The 23,411-nt window shown below is 32.5% G+C and overlaps 1 long non-coding RNA gene across 1 annotated transcript; it reads right to left on the reverse strand.

Moving 5' to 3' along the window:
• Positions 1-3,609: 3,609 nt before the first annotated feature.
• On the reverse strand, positions 3,610-7,777 carry LOC134694698 (uncharacterized). The gene is made up of 4 exons (XR_010102587.1): positions 7,736-7,777; positions 5,916-6,022; positions 5,435-5,459; positions 3,610-4,079 (listed from the first exon to the last, which is right to left on the reverse strand). It is a non-coding gene; the product is annotated as an uncharacterized LOC134694698 (long non-coding RNA).
• Between the last annotated feature and the right edge of the window lie 15,634 nt (positions 7,778-23,411).

The following is a 23,411-nucleotide window of genomic DNA, read 5'->3' on the forward strand; positions in this document are numbered from 1 at the left end:
AGCCAAGGTGGTCCAGTGATCTAGCGCGCCGAATAAAGTACAGGCGGTTTGTTGTTACGATATCTCAGTGTCATGAGTACGAATCCCAGCGAGGGAAGAACATAACAGTTGCCAAAGCAAATTTACAGAACTTCAAAAAACAATGAACATCGAAAATAAGGTCAAAGTCAGATGAAAATTGTCTGACAGACATGTTAAATCTAGCAAGGATCCCATATATATATACAAAATGCAATCTTAATAAGTGAGCAAATTATATGGCATAGCTTGTTTTTCAAGACATATGACAGACAGAAATTCGTAAAATACGGTATCTGCATTAGTCCAGAGTTCAGGTATAAAGCATCCAGGGGTCTGTTGTTCAATTTGTCATTAGTGCTAACGCGTCGTTAATATCTTAATCATTCGATTAAAATTAATCATATGATTAGTGTGTTGTTCAACTTGTCGTTAATTTAAACGAGTTGTTAAAAAGGCTAAAACTGTCGTTAAACTTCATCCACCTCTTTGAGGCGTACTAAATTTTTTTTGAATGGTTTTAAGTTACAGTAATTTTTTAGAGCCTTTTATAACTTGATGTTTGCTGCGAGCCAAGGCTCCGTGTTGAAGGCCGTACTTTGATCTATAATTGATTACTTTTAAAAATGTTGACTGACTTGGATGGAGAGTTGTCTCATTGGCACTCTTACCACATCTTCCTATATCTATGTCGACCAAGGGATCATGTCTTTAAACATTTGTAAAATAAACATTCCATAATGGTCAACCAAAACATTTTGAAAATGATGGATTCATAGAATTTATTACAGACTTAAAGATTAAAATGCTGCGCCCAGTAAAAATAAACATTTGTTTAATATGTGCATGGTACCTGTTTAGCCTATTCATTACACCAACTAGTAAGTCCCTAATTAAACAAGAAGGCAGTTTTTTATATAAAATAAGACAAATAAAAATGAACAGTTTGAATGTTCACATAATTTTCTTTCATTGTTATTTCTGTTGTTTTACTTGATGACAATTTAAATCTAATTAGTGTCTGGTAATTTGATCCACTCATTATAAACCTAGCCAGCCGTAAAATATCTATTATAAATCATTTTCTAAAATATCCGGTACTGAAAACAGCGGTGTCCTCATTCTGTACATTTTGTCTTTCTTTTGGGAAGAAGGTCACATTTTCCTTTACAACATCCGCATATTGTTGTGCAGGGAAATACCTTCATTTGGAAAAAAATATATTGGTTCCCCCATCCTAATCGGCAACCACGATGTAACATGGCGGTATTTAATTGTGACGTTATGAAAAAAGATCTGCCATAGATTTGGAAAAAACAAAAACCTGCCATAGTTTTGATGTGTTTGACGTTTGTAACGTCACATTTGCCATATATTAGGAAGCTGCCAGAGATTTGAAACCCGCGATAGATTTGAATCCTACATATTTGCTAGGAGTTGAGTTGAAACATAAACTGGAAAGAGATTTGACAAGATAGGGCGAAGGATCGGACGAACTCATACAATGGTCATTTGATAACAGAAAGAAACTGCACATTTAGGCAGTTTTTCGTTTGTATTTTACCCCTCAGTGACAGAGTTGATCAGGTTGGGAACAAACTCTCTATATGGTGATTATACCTGAATAGAGGGATAATCCTTATAAAACATCTATTGAGGGGTATTTTTGTTTAGACTGGATTTTAATCAAAAGAGGGACGAAAAATACCAAAGGGACAGTCAAACTCATAAATCTAAAACAAACTGACAACGCCATGGCTACAAATGAAAAATGACAAACAGACAAACAATAGTACACATGACACAACATAGAAAACTAAAGAATAAACAACACGAACCCCACCAAAAACTAGGGGTGATCTCAGGTGCTCCGGAGGGATAAGCAGATCCTGCTTCACATGTGGCACCCGTCGTGTTGCTTATGTGATATCAAATCCGGTAAATATAGTCTAATTCGGTAGGTAACATTCATGAAAGGGAATGGGATTGTAGTTACGACGTAAGGAACAAATCCGATATCATTTGTGAAACGATTATTCCATAACGGTCAACCAACTCGTGATGGCGTCCGTAAAATTTACGAAGGGATGATTTAAACTTCACTATTTGGAACTCCTGGTTTAATAGCTTGTGAGCAGCAACCCTCTATCAAGGCAATCATGACAGGAAATGCAAGCACGGGAATATCCTATCAATTGGGAGATATATACCCCGTATGCAGGTGCTGCTGGAATTTTTTTACTTATAAATGGAATGTTCACAGTTGTAAAGCTGAAATCATTTTTTTTGTCGTAAAGTGTTGTTTTCAACCGACCCTCATTGTCAATTTCTAGATGTAGTCATGATATGAGGCCGACTTAACTGTATCTGTAGTATCCTTTATCTCTAGTTCAAATAGGGCGAAATAGCATTTTCTACTTATAATGGCAGTAGCCTGCAACGGTTGATGCACAAATTGAAGTACTTAATTTAATATACACAAGCCCAGTTTACTGCTTATCTGACTGAATATACAAACTTTTGTTCCACATAGTTGAAAGTTGTGATGATCAGGTAAATTACTCTTACTTATGCCTCACTGAACATAATTTCTATTGTTAGATTTAACATAAAATTTAAAGGTCATTTAATTTGCTTTGAATCCAGTCTTAACAAAAATACCCTTCTATAGGTTGCATTTCTATAAATATTGACAATGCAATTTCCCAAAAGAAATCCTTTTACGGCTAAAACTGTGTCCCTTTTACATGAGTTTTGAAAAGAATCTTATCCCAGAATTGAAATAAAATTGAGAATGGAAATGGGGAATGTGTCAAAGAGACAACAAGCCGACCAAATAAAAAAACAACAGCAGAAGGTCACCAACAGGTCTTCAATGCAGCGAGAAACTCCTGCACCCGTAGGCGTCCTTCAGCTGGCCCCTTAAAAAAATATGTATACTAGTACAGTGATAATGGACGTCATACTAAACTCCAAATTATACACAAGAAACTAAAATTAAAAATCATACAAGAATAGCAAAGGCAAGAGGCTCCTGACTTGGGACAGGCGTAAAAATGCGGCAGGGTTATGCTAGTTTATGAGATCTCAACCCTCTTCCTATACCTCTAGCCAATGTAGAAAAGCAATACGTACATTAAAATTCAGATAAAGAGAAGTCCGAAAATATATTGTGGTGTTTGAACACGAGTTTTGTTTGTTTTTTAAACAAATAAATAGATGTTGTTTGATTTTCAATAAGACACCTGATAACAACAGTTCAAATATTTGTTATGTTTATTTTTATTGAACTATTAGGTGTTCTAACTTAAGTGCATACAAACATGTACAGCGTTACTAGACATACGTTTATAAGTGATTAAGGAATAATAAGAATTTACAAGACTGTGAATGTCAATATACACTTTCGAAGCTATCTTACTGAATATATATACAATCGTTTTGAACATCAAGATTATTGAATGCATGAAAACAAAACAAGTTACGCAGCAAGTACACAGTGACATCGTGATTATTTAGATTTAAGCATTTTAAATGTCTGTGCAGCATATCTTATTATTCTGACGAATACTTATTGCTAGCTGTGCATAAATAAATTAAAAACTTTCTTCAGCAACTCTCTCAATTGTGAAAAGAGAAGAACGGTATTCTATTTTTATTTTGTGGCGATACATATTATAGTACAACGTGAAGATTCGTTTCTTGAATTTAACGCGGCAATCATTCAACATCAACGCGTTTTTAATAAATTTCCATATTTTATGATGTTGGTACAGGCAATTTTAGTTTGTTTGGCTTCCTCTTAGTTGTTCCTCTTTTTTTTCTCATGTATCGTAAGTATCTTTTGACAAAAGAGGGCCCGTTTAGAAATGTTATTGAATTTAATTTCCAGTTATACATGTACTATTTACATAAATCACATGTTATACAATTTAAACACTTTACAGTTAAGAATAATGTAAGGTAAATCTAAAATGCATAGGTATCTAACATCTCATCACAGCTACTATTTGTACAATAGTTTTACAGGAATGCCACATTAATCAGATATTTCAACAGCTCTGAAAGACAACATGGTGAGAAGAAAGCGTTTTATTACACAACCAAAGCACACATATTTGTTATATATATAAAAATTAGCGTATTTTATCGTTCAAGTTTTTTTTTAATCTGTTAATACGGCCATAATTTATTCGTTCATTGTGTAATCATACGTTTTTTGATTTAGTTAAGTTTGCCAATTGATATTTTATCGTATGTTTTTCTATGTTGTGATGTTATGCTATTGTTTCAGAAAAAGGGAGAAGGTTTGGATCCATTAAAACGTTTAATCCCGATGCAAATGTTTGCACCTGTCCTAAGTCAGGAATCTGATGTACAGTAGTTGTCGTTTGTTTATGTAATATTTACGTCTTTCTCGTTTCTTGTTTTGTTTATATAGATTAGACTGTTGGTTTTCCCGTTTGAATGGTTTTACATTAGTAATTTTGGGGCCCTTTATAGCTTGTTGTTCTGTGGGAGCCAAGGCTCCGTGTTGAAGGCCGTACTTTAACCTATAATGGTTTACTTTTTAAATTGTTATTTGGATGGAGAGTTGTCTCATTGGCACTCACACCACATCTTCCTATATATCTATTTATTGAATACTATCTGTTTTCTAATGTTTTTCTGCACAAAACGTGTTTCTTCGATAAACGTTAGTAGGTACCTCAGAATACTGCTATGTGTGGCCAGTTGTGCCATTGGCGGTATCTGCATACAGTATATAACTTTTAATGCGTTCACGTGATATTCTTCACTTTAAACGAGTTATGTTGACTTTTAACACGTTGATTGTAAAAACTTACATTTTTTCGTATTCCGAACGGTATGAAAATAAGTTAATTTTCACTTTCAATGGTCGAGTTTTTGTTTTACCTTATACAACAGTTTTGTATTTGTGTCAATCAATAACAATCATTATAACAAAGTTCTCTAAAACTTGTTTGTAAACCTAATGTGTTGATTTTTCAATACTTAAGAACAACGAACTCATATGAAAATGGCAAGATTGAACAAAGACTAGAAAACAACAATACATATCAAAACAGAAAGAATCGCATACGCGCCAATTCGTCTGTTAAGCTGTCGGACATGAATATTTTTACTCTGTTCTTTTTATTCAACTTAACATACATTTTAAATGTACTGTATCAAAAGAAAGGTTCAGGATAAAATACATGTCAAAAAGGCGAAGATTCTTTATATATTTAATCGACTTTCTATGATGGTCCAGTTCCGATAAAAAATATTCCGATAAAAGCATGCAGAACCAAAAAATAGTAAAATATAAAAAAAAAATATCGAACTGATGCAAAACGGTCGGCATTAAATCAAAAAACATTTATCATTATGTTGTAGCTGTAATATCACTTACATGTCTTTTGTATCAAGTGGTTCATCTATAAGTAAATATTCAAAATTTGTATTAACCATAAAAATGTGTTTATATACGTGTATGCCTGCATTATGGGTGTTTTTTTCACAATTGAAGCAGAAATGTGATAGTAAAATGTATAAAAAATATGCTTATAAAATGTTGATTTGATACGAAAATTGTATACAGTAACATGCTGAAATATTTGAATGTCTATGTGTGTAAGCATGCAACTACATGTAATATACAAATTGTGTATTTTTAAATCATTCCAGTACTTCACTTAAATATCTAAAACTAGTATGTCAACCAAATGAGAATGTTTCGAGTATGTTGCTAATTTGTCTACTTCAAATGTTTCGTATTGCCAAATATGTTTCTCTTTTGCTGTTGAAATATAGATACGTTTCAACGACAATGATTCAATGTAATATACACTCTGGTCTCTCCATAACATGCTTAATACACAATATTGTTATACCTGGTTTCGCAGCGTCTTCCTCACTAGTCTTTGTTTGACGTGATTTGCCTTTGGTGGCTTTCTTCGACTTATTTTTGTCTTCGATTTCGTCATCTTTGGGTTTTTTTCTTAAAAGAGAGCATTACACATAACTTCCTAAAATAAAGATATATTGTACCCACGTAAAAAATGGGTTGAATTTCAATTAAGAGAACGATATACCAACACGAATTATATGATAAGATATGCAAAAGGACGTAAATAGACAAACATATTAATTAAGAGAAAACTTTTGCTGATAAAATTCGCATTTTCTTTTTTAGTGCTGTGGCATAATATGAAAAAGGTCATATTAAAAGAGTTTAATTTCACGTCACAATGCAAGGCTTAAAATTCGAAAAGTTCTATCAATATAAAACAAATTATTTTACTTGAATTTAAGATAAGTCTTCAAAATCGTATGGTGAAGTTTTTTTTTACTTCAAATGCAGATCCTTTGGAGCTGTTTTACTTGTTAATCAAAGGCCGCCTTCAAATCTGTTCTGATTTTTTTTTTCATTCAAATATACAACATATATATACTGTTCGAACTCTCTCGGTTTTGTGTCTTAAAAATATGTCAATGTCGTACTGTATACATCATAACAAAAATACTTTTTAGATTATTTTGAATGTTGTACATTATCATAATAAGAATAACATCTTTACAAAGATTTAGATTACATTTCATTCACAAAACAGTTTAAACAGTATATTGACATCATTTTGTTTGAAGTAAAATGTATAGTACATAGAAATATTAATCATCATAAATCCTAGTTCGAACATTCCAACTAAAGAATGGTTTGAGTACTTCAAAAATTAAATGAATACTGCCCAATGGCATGACAAAAATTCTGATTTCAATTTCAAGTTGTACATCTATAAGTAAATATTCAAAATGTGTTCTAACCTTAAAAATATGTTTATATACGTGTGTGCCTGCATTATGGGTGGGTTTGTTCACAATTGAAGCAGACATGTGAAATACTAAGTTTACATCTGATAGTTATATGTATAAACTATATGCTTATAAACTGGTGATTTGATACGAAAATTGTATACAGTAACATGCTGAAATATTTGGATGTCTTGTTTAAAAACATGCAACTACATGTAATATACAAATTGTGTATTTTTAAATCATTCCAGTACTTAACTTAAATATCTAAAACTAGTATGTCAACCAAATGAGAATGTTTCGAGAATGTTGCTAGTTTGTCTACTTCAAATGTTTCTTATTGACAAATAAGTTTCTCTTTTGGTGTTGAAATATAGATACGTTTCAACGATATGATTTCAAATCATATTCTGATAATAATTTTTTTAATAATTGTAACAAAAATTTAAATGTTCGGATAACTGCAGAGGAAGTGCTTTTTGATATGAAAGCTTTGAAAAAAAAGAAATCATGTGGTTCTGATGAATTAACAAATTAAATGTACTATGAACGTCAACATGTATGTAAAATTATTTGACTTAATTCTTTTAACTGGTATATATATTCTAAATGGAGAGAAAATTACATTAAACCAGTATTCAAAGGAGGGTGTTTAAATAACACTTCAAACTACAGAGGTATAGCTGCTTTGGAACAAAATTTTCAAGAGTTTTATAGAACGTTTAGAAAAGTATTCAGAAACTTATAATATTATTTGTCAGATTGGATTAAAAAAGGATGCAGAACTCATGATCACATTCATACTTTAAAAGCTATTATTAATAAAGATGTATAATCAATAAATAATTTTTACTATTGTAGGCTTGAATTTAAGTGACTCATTATTTACAATTAAACTTACGTTTCTTTTTTGGCAGTTGTCTCTGATGAATCTGGCGTTGTATCTACTTTAAAAGAAACTTATGAAGAATGAATGAGTTTCAGTTACAATAACAATTGTATCTTCTTATTGTATTGTCGTCGTAATTGTAAACAGTCATACTTCTATTTGAATAAACAACCGTATTTCCAGTGCACTATAAGAACTTGCATGTATTTAGTAGAAACGTCTGTCCAATCGAACGCATATAAATTGTTCTGCATTTATCTTAGTTTTAATGCATCCCGACATTTGAAAGTGTTTTGCGATCTACCTTGTGATTAAAGAATGATCAACAGATAGGGCAACGTATTTTTTTTTTGTATAAACAACATAGCTTACATACAAGTACAATATTATATTTAACAAGTTGTAGATTCTAAGTTCTTTGGTGAAAATATCTATGTCAAGGAATTACCTACGAACTTTTCTTAACGTTTCACAGAAGGACTACGTGCTTTGCGTTTTGAATTCTCTTCGGAATTCATTATTTTTGTGATTTAACTTTATCTTAAAATCGACGTCAAACTCTGGCGTCAAATTATCAAATCAGTATCCAATATTCTACAAATGTCACAATGTTTAAAACGTAATCAATCATACGTCAAGACACGTGTACACAAAACCAGAGTATTAAACGCTATGAGGATGTATTCTTCTGACGTTTCAGCCTCGTTGAAATCTTGATCTGGAATTATTTTCAACACATGTGAAATAAGGGTGAAAAAGCAATAAATTAAGAATTAATATATTCGGTTTTAACCCAGTCAAAACAAATGTGTATTTACAAAAAGTATTTTTTTAGTATATTTTTCTTCAAATTTTCAAATTATCTAACCTATCCAGAGTCAGTCTCATTAGCCAAAATGTAGCAAAAATTGGTAAGGGTTAACTAATGTATCATTGTTATCTTATTAATTTTCTTTTGTAACCTTTTCTCACATCGGACTCGAACATCTTTTGAATTGAGTTTTAATGTGTGTGTTGTTGTGTGTGTGTTTTTTTTTACATTGACTAGAGGTATAGGAGAAGGTTGAGATCTGAAAAACCACGTTTAACCCAGGCGCATTTTTGCGCTTGTTCTAAGTCAGAAGCATCTTGCCTTTGTTAGTCATGTATGATTTTTAATTTTAGTTTCTTTTATATAATTCGGAGTTTAGTATGACGTCCATTATCACTGAACTAGTTTACAACTTTGTTGAGGGGCCATCTGAGGCACGCCTACAGGTGGTGGGATTTTCTCGCTACATTAAAGACCCAATGGTGGACTTCGGCTGTTATCTGCTCTTTTTCGGGTTGTTGTCTCTTTGACACATTCCCCATTTCCATTCTCATTTTTATTTGACCAATGATTGTCAACTTTTATAAATTGTGACTGTGCTTTCTCATTGGCGTTCATACAACATCTTCTTATATATATCTTCACCATGTACATCCCATCAGTGATGGCTTTCTTTTCTATTTAAATTTCGTAAATTTGTATATTTGCAATCATTTATAATTGCAATGAAGGTGACATAATATGCTTTTTGTTCAAAAGAGAAAATCACAAATTTACAAATTTACAATATAAACATCATGGTTAATATGACAAGAAAAAGCAACAAAACTTTATAAAATTTTCTTGTGTTTACACTAACCTATAGTTTCGTTTTAAATTACATTTATTCAGGTTGGTCTACTTCATCTTTTTTGAAAGAAGAACCACAGTGTAATGGTAAATCTGTCATTTTTTTTCATGATAACAGCCAATAAATAGGTAAACATTGATGTAAAGTGTAAAAAATATTCAGAATCGGGTACTTTAATAGCTGTTACAATAGCAAACTAGAGGCTCTAAAGAGCCTGTGTCGCTCACATTGGTCTATGTGAATATTAAACAAAGGATGCAGATGGATTCTTGACAAAATTGTGTTTTGGTGATGGTGATGTGTTTTTACATCTTACTGTACTGAACATTCTTACTGCTTACAATTATCTTTATCTATAATGATATTGGCCCAGTAGTTTCAGTGGAAAATGTTAGTAAAATTTTATGAAAATAGTTAAAAATTTACTCTAATGGATAATAATTCCATAGGGGATCATTGACAATTTTGGTCATAATCACTTATTTTTAGGTCTTAGTTTGCTGTACATTATTACTGTGTACAGTTTATCTCTATCTATAATAATATTCAAGATAATAACAAAAAACGGCAAAATTTCCTAAAATAAATACCAATTGGGCCAGTCGTTTCAGAGGAGATTTGCGTAAAAGATATCGACGCCAGACGCCAGACGACGAACGCAAAGTGATGGTATAAGCTCACTTGGCCATTCGGGCCAAGTGAGCTAAAAACGAACTGCACACCCGTATGATTTATTTTTCATCATGAAAATTAATGTTTAATCAGATACATGCATACATCGAGATTCAGAAATGTATTAGTGAAAGAGGAAGCTCCCAGGAAAATTCAAAACGGAAAGTCCCTTATCAATTGGCAAAATCAAAAGCTCAAACACATCAAACTGGTGGATAACAACTGTCATAGTCCTGAATTGATACACTCAGGTATTTTCTTATGTAGAAGATGGTGAATTGTACCTGGTTCTATAGCTAGATAAACATCTCACTTGTATGACAGTCGTATCAAATTCCATTATATTGACAACGATTGCGTGAACAGCACAAACAAAATAAAAAAGGTAAACATGTCACAAATAGGGGTACATCAATCAACATTGTCTTATAATCTTAATCACCACAAAAACAAACAAATATTTAACAAAGAAGCACAATAAATGTATGTATATCAAATTTAGCAATCCAATCAATTATTCTTATTTATGTATTTTATGCATGTATGTTTAGTCAACCTATAAAAAGGGAGTTGATTATTTCCTGTATTGCTTGATATTTCTAAAACCTTATTAAAAAATGGTGATCAAGAGATATGTATGTCCTACCTTCAAAACTCAATAATACTGTACCGCTTATGTTCTCTCGTCTTAAAATATTTCTTGCTTTACATGAGTACTTCCCTAGGTCTTCTTTCTTTACACAATCTATAGTTGCTTTAAATCCATTATCAATCTTTTCTTCGCGTATGGTCGTGTGATCGTCAACATGTTGATAACTTCCTTCCTTGCATTTTTTTAAGCATATACAGCTGTTTCCCTTTTTGTCATCGGTTTTGATTTTCTTAAGTTTAGCTTTGTATGAACACGATTTCTTTTCTACATACCAAGTACAATGATTGATTTTAAGCAGCCCCTTATTTGTACATGTTAATTCTATAGTATCATTCTCTCTTATATCAGAAGGGTGATCAGCATTATTCCGTGATGTTATTTGTAGAACCACATTTGGTTTAACTGCAACGAAATATATAGTTTATACTCTTGTGATATAGTCGTAATGACTAAACATATGAATATACATGAATTTACAGATTACACATACGTATATGTTCACCCCTTCTACTCAATTGAACACTAGTTAAAGTTTGTTGTTTTGACAGACTGATACATCGGCAATTGCGTTCAATAAAGATCATTCTCCTTTTACTACCGATCTTAAATCTATTCTGATTACCTTTATCACTATAACTGGCTGAAATGTATGTTTGACTGATACCAAAAATTATGTTTTCACTGTAACAGTTGTAACAACTAACACGTGTTATAACAGAATTTGTACTTACACAAAAGCAAAGGCTACCAATTCAGAAACAAGATCTCTCTACACTTAAGTAAATATTCCTTGTAGCATTCAACTTGAATTTTCTTATTCCCCTTATATATTCATTTTTTACCTAGCGTGTGTGTTCCATAGCAAGCTACCGATTTCATTTTACTCTCAAAACAAAAAGTCCTAAGAATTGACATTGGTGTTTTTTAAAACAACGAGGAAGTTTATCATTAAGGTTCTATGGTTTGCCTCAACTTCCGACAACCCATTTTCCTATTTAAGCGATCAATCAGCAGTCATCGATTAGTCAGCGATCAGTCAAGTTAGCATCACACTGTCGTCACCACTCCCTTAGACTTATAGTAAAGTTTGATTGATCTTAAGAGTCCGACAGATTGACCTTTCTGACGGATTGATCTCTTCTACGTCACATTTTGAACTCATACATAAAACACAATCTTGTTTTCATTTCATTTAAATATATGGCACTATAGAAATATAAAAATCACCAATAACATGGAAGTTTTAACGACCTTGACTGGCTATACAGCCCTTGCACGGTCGGCCCTGGCTTGTGCCTTTTTGGGCATTAAATAATTTATATTTTATCATGTGGTAATTGAAATAATTTAGAATGATAAAGAAAGTTTAATAAAAACAAAATTTTAAAAAGCAAATGTTTGAATAAATAAATGAATAAAAAAATTTAAGATTAAGTAAATAATATAATAATAAAAAATAAATAAAAATAAAAGAATATAAAAATAAATATAATTAAATAGTATAGAAATAATTTTGTATAAAAATAAAAATAAAATAAAATAAAATAAACATATACTTGTGCATGTAAAACAAATTTCGTTGTAGAAGGATCTAAAAACAGCACAAACAACATTTTCCAAAAGACCAAAAAAGTGAAAAAGTATATTTAAACAAAACGCATTTGATTAAAAGGTCGAACAACTGATGTTCTTTAACCCTTCTGACTGCCATTGGCGATTGCCAAATACAATTGATCACAAGATGTATTAAAATGGATCTTAATATAAATTTAATACTAAACAGAAAACAATTTTAACTTGTGGTCACGTTGTTATGCAACAAACCTACGGTGACAATATTTTTTTGTACACCAGGTCCGGATTTCGACAATAAATGTCTCTTCATTGATGTTAAGGATCGAAACGGTTATTGGGAGGCCATATAAAAAGTACCCTCATTTTTAGAAAAAGTACCATCATTTTTAGATAGACTCGACCCTTGAATTTTATGAGTAAATATAGGATGAATGGATCATATAAACCGGAGGTAAAACATGATAAAATCCCAAACGAAAAAATATAAACGAGTATAAATTGAAAACTACGTTCAAACCTATGATTGCGTTGGATAAAAACCGCAATTTTTATACGTGTGCATGTAAAACAAATTTCGTTGTAGAAGGGTAAAAAAACAGCACAAACAACATTTTCCAAAAGACCATAAAAGTGAAAAAGTATATTTAAACAAAACGCATTTGGCTAACAGGTCGAACATCTGATGTTCTTTAACCCTGCTGACTGCCATTGGCGATAAGCAAATAAAATTGATCACAAGATGTAACAAAATGGATCTTAATATAAATTTAATACTAAACAGAAAACATTTTTTACTTGTGGCCACGATGTTATGCCACAAACATACGGTGTCAATATTTTTTAGTACACCAGATCCGGATTTCGACAATAAATGTCTCTTCAGTGATGTTAAGGATCGAAACGGTTATTGGAAGGCCATATAAAAAGTACCCTCATTTTTAGAAAAATATATATACAACTCGTCTAAACATCAACCCATCAATGTTAGATCTGTAAGTTTGCTTTTGCAAATTTGTGTTTTTCCCTCGCCGGGATTCGAACCCATGCTACTGTGATATCGTGACACAAAACCACCTGCACTGCATTATTTTATATGCATTTATGAGACTCCAAAACAATGCAAACACATAATTATACAGTATTTTTTCTTTCACAATTCGTGGTATTTTTGCGGAAAAAAACAATAAAAAAACCCATACATAATGATCTGTTTGTTCAATATAATTTTAATGAAATGGAAAAAAAACTAACTTGACTCTTATTCAACACAAGAAACAGTTAAAATATCTTGAGATCTATGTTATTTATTACTTTTTAAATTAACGTATCCAAATAAAATCAAAATAACTGATTGCAAACAAGAGTGCTTTATATTTGATAAAAAGAAGAAATATTAGCGTTTTAAAACAAGGAAGCCATTGAAATAAAGAAATAATTGCACTCTTATTCACCAAAGCATTGTCTTATTTTTGAAAAAAATAATAAATATGTTAATTTTAAACAATGCTAACAACAGTTTTGTATCGTTTCTCTGGTATCTATTTTTTGTTGTTGTGAAAAACAATCCATCCTGATCAACAGAGAGTAAACAATTCAAATTGTTGTCCATGTTTATTATTAACATAAAAAAATGCAATGCATCGACATAAGAAAATGTCTGTTCCGAGGCAGGATTATGACAGTTGTTACCAATCGTTTGTTGTGAATGTGCGAAAGATTTTGCCATTGTTGTTATGTTATATAGCATACTACGACATAAGCATGCATAATTGCTTAATAGAGTACTTTTTGTGTCAAAATTTAAAATTTCATCTCTTTTTAGTGATACAAATAAATTCTGAGCATGACATTTTTCTGCACTTATGTAATTCGTTTGGCAGATTTAGAAGACCTACATATGAATCCATACTAATAATACTTGAAAAGTAATTTATATACTTTTTAGATTTCAAATAAACGAGTAAATGGAAATTCGTACAGATGTGGGATTTTCGCATGTAAAATATTAGGGCGTTTGTTTCACATAAGAATTTAAATTATCCGTCCGAGCCGTGAATATAATTAGTTTACTGACCGATTTCTGAGCGTTTCTCACGGTAACTCTCATATAGGTTATCTGACTTATCTGAAGAGTTTTATGGGTTGTAGATCACCGATTCTAACATGACGTCCTTCAAACGCTTTGAGTACACACCCGTGGTAAAATATGAATATATTCTATGGGCTGTTCCCATTGTACCCCCACGTCATATGTTTTTTAATGAATGAGCGACTCGACGTCGTAGAACAATGACGTCAGAATATAAGCAATTTACGGGGAAATACACGCTTGTGAAACGGAAAATCATCACAAGGAAACGTTAACAAATGATGCTAAAATGAGTTATATTAGCCGTTTTTGTATACATATGAGACATATAAGTACAATAATAATTAGATTAATCTAAAATTATCTAAATATGTTATTATAAATAGTTTAAGCATCATCATTTATTCAGTTTGCTCCATTATTTTACGTCAATTTAATAATGCCATCACCTAGAGCGCTTCGATCCAAAATAATTGCCGTATTTGTCCTATTAGAATCGAAATAATTCATGGGGGCTTGAATATATCTAGATTTTACCACGGGTTGTCCCTTTATGCCGATATTTTACCCCTCGCTATCGCTCAGGGTAAACTATTTGTCATAAAGGGCCAACCCGTGGTAAAATCACGATATATTCAAGCCCCCATGAATTATTTCTTAATCATTGATCGATCAGTCTAACATCCGTCACCGATCATTCATCGATCAGTCAAGTTCCCGTTAAATATTTGCGTCTTATGTAACATGTATTGTAATTGCATACTAATAATACGTACAAATACCCAAGCATTTGAATAACGCCGCTCCCAATGCACCGAAAATCGTTGTCAGAACAGGAGCTAATATCTTCACCAGCAAGTTGGTATCTGACACTGAAAAATAAACATGTCAGTAAGTTCTGTCATTTCTGTTTAAGATTTTCATAATCAGCAAGCACATACACATTTGATTTGTTATTTAATATCAAGAACAAATGTATCTAGAAATGTCAACAAGTAAATTAAATATTTGAATTGTGACAGTGAACGTATTTTATATTTGTCACCAAACAACAGTGATACATAAACTGATTATAAGAAGAAGTATTTTTTGTCAATATCGAATTAGATTTCTTCGTTATCAACTTGATTTAACCACTGCACCTTATAACAAAATTATCTCCAGATACATACAATATGGTGTTGTATTTAAAGAAGGACAACTTTCTAATAAGAAAACAATTCGTACCTAATTTGCTACTAGATGGAGCATCGTTATCTTCCGTCAATACTATAATATAAATGGAAAATCATAAAGTTACAAATTTTGCGATCATCACGAGAGTGCTATAAACAGTTAAATTGTAACCAGCATAATTTTAATGGAAAAATGTAGAAATTGAAATATTATAACTTACACGTTTTGCGCGTGATTATCACCATGATGACTTGTGCAAACGCATAACATATGTATATATCAATTACTGTATCAGTCTATGGAAGAAGCGAATCGATAAAACATCTTCTTATTCACATAGCGATATTGTCTAATTCAAATTGTAAATATGCAGACATTCCACGCGGAAAATGTTGTTTTCGGCAACAAAAAAGTAAGAAAATACTAACTTATAAACGTATTGATCAAATAAAAACAACAATCGAGTCTGAATAAACATTCAGAAGTTAGTTAGAAGCAAACGTTTATGTCCGTGTAAAATTTGAAGTGCTGTGTTTTTCTTATATACATAAAAATACAAATGCTATATTTTCTAATATCAATGCGCTACTTTTAAAATATCATAGCGGTGCTTTTTTTATATCAATATTAGTACTTAATAGTATTAATATTTGACTGTTGTACCTATATTTTGACAATTTTACCTAGTATGTCTGTTTCATTCACGCATCGTTGTAAATATGACAGAACTTGATGAGACTGTCATACACGTGAGAGGTTTAGCGCTATAAAACCAGGTTCAATCCACCATTTTCGAAATTTGAAAATGCTAGTACCGATTGGGTTTAATAAACAAGGTCGTAATCAAATAGATAAGTATCAAACGTATTGTTCACATACATAACATTTAGCAAATGGTATAATGAACGCACCAAAATATAATATATCTGATATTATCGCTATTTTGTGCATTTTTCCTTTGATCTTTTTTTGTGATAATTTTCATATCGTGCTTCTCGCTTGAGATGGAAAAATTATCGCTAGAAACTAAGGATGTCACGTAGCGTTGCTAACGAAATTGACATGAAATTTACAACGTCGTCATAGGTAAAATACCGATAAATAGATTATCATTGGTCATCTCAACTCGATTGCTTTTCTCACTTTCGCTGTACCAGCTCAAGCGAGAATATCAATCTCGTTGAGATGATCAACGATAATCTAAAATGATCGCAACGCACGCAGAGAAGAGTTTCTTTATTGATAACAATGAAACTAACTTGTGACAAAGATGAATCAGACTGTCCTCGTTCAGATTCATTTGGCAAAATCTGACCTGTACTTTTGAATCTCCTTTTTTTAGACAAATTAGACCGTTGGTTTCCCTGTTTGGATGGGTTAACACTAGTAATTTTATTGTACCTATATAGCGTGGTGTTGGCTGTGAGCCAAGGCTCCGTGTTTAAGGCCCTACTTTGATATATTATGGTTTACATGAAACACTTTATTACTTTGATGAAAAGTTGTATCATTCGAACTCATGCATCATCTTCTTATATCCATAAATCTTTAAAATTTTCCCTCTATAAATAACTGCTTTCCAGTCTTCCAAAAACGTCATTTGTTTTCAATTCATTCATCTAGAAGGGCTCCAACCATATGTCCCACTTCAAATTTATTGATCGGTGACAAAAGAGAGTTTCCAACCCCTGACCCCCCCCCCCCTTTTGAATTCACCACTATATTTGAATCTAACAGGTCGGTAGACTATTCACAACCGCATTTAAATTCCGACATTGCATCATCACTTTTAATAGAATTAGTCGGTAATACCATGTGATTGAAAACAGTAGACTGAACAGGTTGTCAACATTTTCAACTATCAATAGGGTCAAGCAAAAGAAAAATAGTATATAGTTATTTAAGACATTAAGTCCTTATGCCTGTCAATACATCAGATATGGCTACCACGAAGTTGTGACACGCTGAATATAAAAAAGAAGATGTGGTATGATTGCCAATGAGTCGACTCTTCACAATAGACCAAAATAAAATAAAAAAACTATAGGTCACAATACGGCCTTCAACAACGAGCAAAGCCCATACATCAAAGTTAGCTATAAACTGACCCGAACTAACGGCTTAATGTTTTGTCTTTGTAACATCTTACATTCTATGCAATTCAAATTAGTTCTGAGTCATGATATTTCTTCATGTTATTTTTACATTTCGTTTTGTGTAATATTTCTCATCTCTAGAAAAATTATTACTGCCGGCAAATCATTGGTCAAAATTCAATTATGACATCAGATTTTTACATATTATGTTTTTTTGAGCGATAAACCTCAAATAACCTGGGACAGTGGTGTAACAGTACAAACTATTCAAATCAATTTAAAGACGCTCACCAGATAGATACAAATAGAAAAACATCTAACAAAAAAACAAAGAGGACGTAGACGGGTATTTGTAAATAAATTTAAAATCAAACACATTTAGTGCAGATCTCACATTTTTTTACAGCTAGTTCAAAGCCAATAACGATTAATAAAACAAAAAAAGTTAAACTATATTTTCAATTATTACACATCCAACATCCAATAAGTTACGTGGAAAGTATCCAAGATTAAAATTAACTTGTGCAATTTATTTTCAACTTTTGAGTTTGAAAGTCCTTTTGGTAACTTTCCACTATCTTATACTACCTAATTCTGAAAAGGAAACACTAAAAGTTTTTCTATTTTTCTTTTTTTTTTATTATTTAACTGTTGCGTACGGCTACGTTTTTGAATATCGTACACGCACATATATTGCATTTGATATACTGAACCATCCATATTATCTTGATTAAGCGTTGTTTGAAGGAAGCTTTGTCAACGTTTTTAACACATACACACGAAAGGATTTATTGTTAACATGGATTCGTGCTCTCTGATCTGGAGGACAAACGACTCCTCAAATCTTTGAAGAAGTAAATGTATTGGAAATGTTAGTTTATGTAAACTGTACATCTTTACATCTTGTTTATAATATTCCAACAAGTTAACGATTGATAAATATAGATATCATTTTAAACAAGCATATGTAGTGTATTCGTTGGTTTTTCTTATTTTACAGTCAGTATATTTCATTTTTTAATCTGTAAAACGCAGCAAGATAAACAATGATTATGTCAAATGTGTTCATAGATATTAATTTAAGATACAGAAACCTTGTTATGCTTTTTGTCTTTCCTTAGTTTTTTAAATTGAACTGTCTCGATTTGCTTAAGGCTTGCAGTAACAAAGCTTATGTTTTCTGCTCCTTAAGTGCTTTAATGCTTATTTTTGGAACAGAAATTGATGAGAAAATGTTAACAACTCATGAATATGAATTAGTGCACCGGCAGTGAACTGTACATATTACAACACGTGCTTGGGAGATGAAAAAGCAAAGGTAAAGTCTTCTGATTCGGAGCATGACCTAACACTGATCACGCAGAAAAGAAATATTCTTGATTTAGAAAACGAATTAAATCAATTCCGCACTGTTCTACAGACTTTTAAAGATCACATTAAACACCAAAGTGACTCGGCTAAAAATAATACTTGACATGAACACTCAAACCAATATTTTAGGAATGATACTAATCCTTATTTCGACCCAAGGCATAAAAACGACACAAATTCTGATATTTTTCTGTGCGGTCTTTATTTCGAGTTAGTTTTTCAAGATAAAAGAAAAAAAATGGAGACAGAAAAATGGATAAACCGTCTTTAAGGGTAATAAATCGTGTTTCGGCAATGTTGATTTACTTTCATTCTTGTTTTTCGCTTATCATGTAAAGTGATATGTGGGTCACTATTATCATTATATACAGCACAATCTGCAACAATCGCATTATCCTCCTCAGCAACCGGTATATCTCTCACCTCAGTGGAACACACATACAGCGAACAGTCAAACTCATTTCTCAAACCATCCAAGCTTTACGCAACATGAACCTTAATTTCCATTTCAGAACCGCTCTCATCTCTTTTCGTTCCAGAGGGTATCACCAGCCCAGAAGTCGGTGTTGACATGGATATCAATAATGTGGTCATTTTTATAAATTTCCTGTTTACAAAAAAAAATGATTTTTCGAAAAACTAAGATCTTTCTTTCCCAGGCATAGAATACCTTAGCCGTATTTGGCACAATTTTTTGGAATTTTAGCTCCTCAATCATGTCAATGCGCTTCATATTTGTGCTTGTTTGGCTTAATAATTTTTTTGAAATGAACGTCACTGATGAGTCTAATGTAGACGAAACGCGCGTCTGACGTACTAAATTATTATCCTGGTACCTTTGATAAATATTTACACCACTACGTCAATGCCACTGCTGGTGGACGTTTCGTCCCCGAGGGTATCACCGTCCCAGTAGTCAACACTTCGGTGTTGACATGAATATCAAGAATGTGGTAAATTTTTATAAATGTCCTGCTTACAAAATTTGAATTTCTCGAAAAACAAAGAATTTTCTAATCCCAGGCATAGAAAACCTTAACCGTATTTGGTACAACTTTTTGGAATTCAGGAACCTCAATGCTCTCCAACTTTGCACTTGTTTGGCTTCATAAATATTTTGATATGAGCGTCACTGATGAGTCTTATGTAGACGAAACGCGCGTCTGGCGTACTAAATTATAATCCTGGTACCTTTGATAACTATCTTCTACCAACAGGATACCGATATTTCCTACTATAAACTTCGTTGCCACCATCGTATGCCTACTCATCCTAACAAGTATCGGACATTCATCGGAGCAGGGCACCTCACATGCCAACACCATTTATCCCTCCGCCACATATATACCACACGAACACATTTAGAACAGATACAGGCTCTTAACAACAGGTTCCTCATCTTCATCGAAGTTCAAGTCGACACAACATTAATGTTTTCAACCAGAATTCATCTAGACCTGCATCTAACTCAAACCTACAGACAAGAACGTCTAAAACATACCACAGGCGGTATCAATAGAAACTAGTCAAAGGAGGTTGACAAACAGGAGATACCATTAAAACAACTAGCAACGCTTTTAACCCTCTTAAATAAAAAAAAAATTGGAAAATGCCAAAGGCACAAAATGTGACTCTCACTACTATCTTTTCTTCAGCTCCAATCGATTCAGAAATAATCAACAAATTTAGATATAGAAATACACAAAGAATACGTTGACATCATTTCCGATCCCAATCAGAGCAACCAATTTGTAACCTCAGCAGAAACACATTCTACTCCAGTAAAACATACACAATTATCTCAAGTGTATTTTGCCATCAAACAACGTTAACTAAAAAAAAGTGCAACCACAGACAATATTCAATTTCCAAATAGAACAGGAACCATCAAATCAGATTCCCCTTTTCGGATCAACTGCCTCCAGGAGAAATATCCAGACTAAGAGGAAAGTCTGTAATTATTAGAAGAACCGAGAATATCAGACTTACTACACGTAATATTGAAGGGAAAAAATTCAATATATCCTTTCTATATTCGCTTCTCGACAACTCTCATATCATTTGCCTCAAAGAACACTTCCTCTGGGACTGTCAGTCAAACTACCTAAATAATCTCTTACCTGAATGGGAAAACCATACCAGATGTCATGACTCTAACGAACCACTAGATGGATTCAAACTTCCTAGAGGTCAAGCAAGAGTATCCGTTCTCTGGCCAAAAATTTGGATCAATCAGATGAACAAACTTGCAGACGGAAACAAAAGAATTGTCGCTACTTTATTAACTTTAAATTAGAATATCTGCTGTATAGACACTTACAAGCCAGCAAGGGCAACTAATTAACAGTATGAATATATAGAAATATCAATCCACACACCAAGTAATTTTATGTGGAGATATAAATGGTTCACTTGCTACTAGTAGAAATATCAAACATAATCAGCATTTGACACAATTTGCTATGAAAATGAAATTCTCTACTGTGAACCAACCACTTTCTTCCACCACTCAGGGCAATGTTCTTCTCAAATTTACTACATACTGACCAACAATAAGGATATTTATAGTAATGATAAGATCTAGGAAAATACACCATTTAATGTCTGCTCGCATGTCACTGCCTCAAAGGTCACCAATATTGGTGTCTCACTGCTTTTCTAATAAGAAAATAAATGAAACTGTTCAAATACTGAAATGGAACGAGATTTATGAATAATTGTACCGTGATACCATCTCAGAAAAATTAACTGAAATCAGGGGGAGACAAAGCAGCTTCATAGAACATTAAAACTCTGGTATTTCCAACAAAAATGACCAAGTAAAAAGGTCCAAAATGGAAAGTCTCACCGAATGTCCGGAAACATCTCTAAACCTGCAAAAAAGACAGAAAATAGTTGAAGAAACTTTCCTTCAGAATATGCCAACAATTGACCCATACACAGAAAGGAAGTAAAACAAGCGATTGAGTACTTAAACACAGAAAATCAGCAGACGAACTTGCAATATGTGCAGAATATCTAATATATGCTCAACACACTTTTGTACCAGCGCTGACAAAAAATTTCAATAAGATCATGCAGGAAAGAAAAGTTCCAGTTCACTTCAAAATTCTGAATCTTGACGACAGTCTTAAAGAAGGAAAAAAATCCCATTTCTGGGTTATAGTTACCGTGGCATTTCCGTGACTCCAGTACTTTCTAAACTATACACAAATTCTGCATTCTTAGCAAACTCTTTATTAACTCTGGTACTGACTTAAAATTTGGATTTACTGCAGGTATTTGGCCACTATTCGCAGGTCTCATAGTCTCAGCGTGTAAATGTGAAATAGTCAATGCATTATCTTTATATCGTGCTACTGTCGACGTTCAATCAGCTTTTGATGTTGTTAAACATACCAGTCTTCTTGACAAGCTTCTTGATCGTGCAACCCACCCAGATATATGGTTACTAATCAAAGACTTCTACAGCGGATTTACCTCCAAAGTTAAATGGCAGGGAGAATTAAATGCCAGCTTTAATATCCAACAAGGAGTTAGACAAATGGGTAGTATATCAACCCATCTATATAAAATATTTGTTGAAGATCTTCTCAAATAGCTGGAAGAAAACTCACTAGGCTTTATACCAGGTACAAATTACTGTGGTGAACTAACGTGTGCTGATGATGTAGCACTACTGAGCTTAAATCCAGAACTACAGGCGATGCTTAACAGTTTACAACTAAAGGCTCTGAAGAGCCTGTGTCGCTCAACTTGGTATATGTGCATATTAATCAAAGGACACAGATGTATTTATGACAAAGTTGTGTCTTGGTGATGGTGATGTGTTTGTAGATGTTACTTTACTGAACATTCTTGCTACTTACAATGTTCTCTATGACAAATGAACTTGGCCATTAAGTCACATACAAATATTTTGTAATAATTTACAAAATTAATGAAAATTTACTATAAAGGGCAATAACTCCTTCAGATATCAACTGACAACTTTGGCCATATTAACTTATTTGTAAATTTTACTTTGTTCAACATTATTCCTGTTCACAGTTTATCTCTATCTATAATAGTATTCAAGATAATAACTAAAAACGGCAACATGTTCTAAAAAATGACAATTTGGGGGCAGCAACCAAACAATCAGCTGTCCAATTCATATGAAATTCAGGGCAGATATATATTGACTTGATATACGACTTAACCCCTTGTCAGATTTGCTCTAAGTTCATTGGTTTTAAAGTTATAAGCCAAAATTTACATTTTACCCCTATGTTCTATTTTTAGCCATTGATGCTTTCTTTGTTAATTATGTGGGTCACCGCACACATTTTCAAAACAAGCTACCATAATAATGATTTTGGCTCATTTTGGTTAAATTTGGCTAAAGTGTTTCAGA

Source organism: Mytilus trossulus, chromosome 13, assembly GCF_036588685.1.
Source record: "Mytilus trossulus isolate FHL-02 chromosome 13, PNRI_Mtr1.1.1.hap1, whole genome shotgun sequence".
Taxonomy (NCBI): domain Eukaryota; kingdom Metazoa; phylum Mollusca; class Bivalvia; order Mytilida; family Mytilidae; genus Mytilus; species Mytilus trossulus.